The 2100-nt window shown below is 40.9% G+C and overlaps 1 protein-coding gene across 1 annotated transcript in view; it reads right to left on the reverse strand.

Moving 5' to 3' along the window:
- The window catches only part of Gpn3 (GPN-loop GTPase 3), a 27219-nt gene that overhangs the window by 21280 nt on the left and 3839 nt on the right, over nt 1-2100 (reverse strand). The gene's annotated exons all lie outside the window — the stretch shown is intronic.

The following is a 2100-nucleotide window of genomic DNA, read 5'->3' on the forward strand; positions in this document are numbered from 1 at the left end:
CCTTATTGACACTTTTGATCATCTGGTCCAGCTGGTATCTGGCAGCTTTTACAAAACATTGTAAAATGACTATTTAATCCTTTGTAAAGATGTGTGTGTGTGTGTGTGCGCGCGTGCATGTGTTTGTGTGTGTTTGTGTGTTTTGGGTAACATTCTATTGTTTTGAGGAACTGGGAATTGAACTCAGGCCCTTGCGCTTGCCAGGGAAGTGCTTATTCTGCTGAGCCATCTCCCTGGCCCGTTTGTCTGTTTTGGTACCAGGGATTGTACTTGTGACCTTGTGCCTTCTAGGTAGGCGCATATGCTGCTAAGCTATATCCCTGGTCTGTAAAGATGTATTTTGGAGTTATTTTTTTACTATTTACTTCTTAGTGAATTTGTTAATGTTACAGAATTCTTGCAATGCCACACTATGCCCGAGAATCCAGAAAAACATAGTACAATTGTCTGTCTCAACCACCATCATATTAAAAATTGATTCATACATATTTTGTAATTTTACAATCTTAAAAATAATAAGAGCTAAAATTTAAATATGCTTTAGGGCTTCAGATTTCCAGTACAGTGTGCCTTTAAAAATCTCAAGGGCTGGTGAGAGAGCTCAGCGGACTAAGCGCCTGTTTAGGCAAGCACAGGGACTGGGGTTTGATCTCTGGCGTCACATGCTGCACCAGCCCACCCCAGAGCACGCTGAACTGGCCACCATGGCCAGGTGTGGTGGCACACACCTGTAATCCCAGCACTGGGGAGGCTGAAAATGAGGATCACTGCAAGTCCAAGCTGTGTAGTGAGACTCTGTACCAAATACATAAAATAAAATAAAACCTTATATTCATCTCACCACTTCATCTCTCAATAACATGGAGTTATATTTTGAAACCATGCATATGTATTTTAATTTTTAAAACTTTTTTTTCTAGTACCGGGAATCCAACTTGGGACCTTACACTTGCCAGGGAGGTACTGTGCCACTGAGCTAAATCCCTGGCCCTTAATTAACTTTAAACTTTCACTCATTAGTTTTATCTCATTTTTCCAAATCCTAACCAACATGTTTGTTTGCTTTTCTTTCTTAATTTTTTTCTTTCTTTTCTTTCTCCTTGTTTCCTTTCTCTTTTTCTTTCTTTCATGATAGCTATCCTAAGAGCTGTATCCTTTTTTTTTGGTACTGGGAATGGAATTCACAACCTAGCGTTTGCCAGGCAGGTGCTGCGCTGCTGAGCTATATCCCCAGCCCCTCACTGTTTTTTAAATTTGCATTTTCCTAGTAATAGGTGTACTAAGTGTCTTATGTGCTTATTGGCTATCTGTATATCTTCTTGGGAGGAGTGTCAAGATGTTTGTGTACTCTGCAACCAAAGGACATGTAATACAGTGTCTTCCAACTTACTATCTTACTTAAAAATACTCATTACTATTCCAGGATGATGGGTAATACAATGTAAATATCTAGTAATTGTTATTATTATTATATGTATTTAGTACAGGGTCTCACTACGTAGATCGGGCTCGTAGTGATTGTTTTCAGCCTCCCAAGCACTGGGGTTTTAGGTGCATGCCACCACACCCAGTCTCCATTGCCATCTCAGTGCGCCCTGGGGGCAGGGCCAGCACAACATGCCAGGGATTGAACCCCAGTCCCTGCACCTGCCTAGGCAGGCGCTTTAGTCCACTGAGCTATCTGGTCAGCTCAATATCTAGATGATATTAAACTTCTTGAATTTATCCTTGCCTCTGAAATTCACAGTAATATGCTTGCTTACAGATAGAATCAAAGATGGACACAAAGTGAATTTACACATAGCCAAGCTGCAAGAGGTATGGAAAACTCCTCATATTCAAACAATTCACATCTCTAAATCAATGATGGGCGCATCCTTTCTAAAGGTATGCCAGCAGAGAATTTGTATGTGTCTGTGTGATACCTAAGGTCTTGTGCTTGTTAGGCAAGGACTGTACCTCTCAGCTATATTTTAATTCCCAAAGAAAATTTTGCATATCAGTATTCTTGCCAGGCCTGGTAGCTCATGCCTGTAATCCCAGCACTTTATAGGATGGGATAGAAGACTGTGAATTTGAGGCCAGCGTGGCCTACATAGA

This window comes from Octodon degus, unplaced genomic scaffold, assembly GCF_000260255.1.
Source record: "Octodon degus isolate 3935 unplaced genomic scaffold, OctDeg1.0 scaffold00076, whole genome shotgun sequence".
Lineage (NCBI taxonomy): Eukaryota > Metazoa > Chordata > Mammalia > Rodentia > Octodontidae > Octodon > Octodon degus.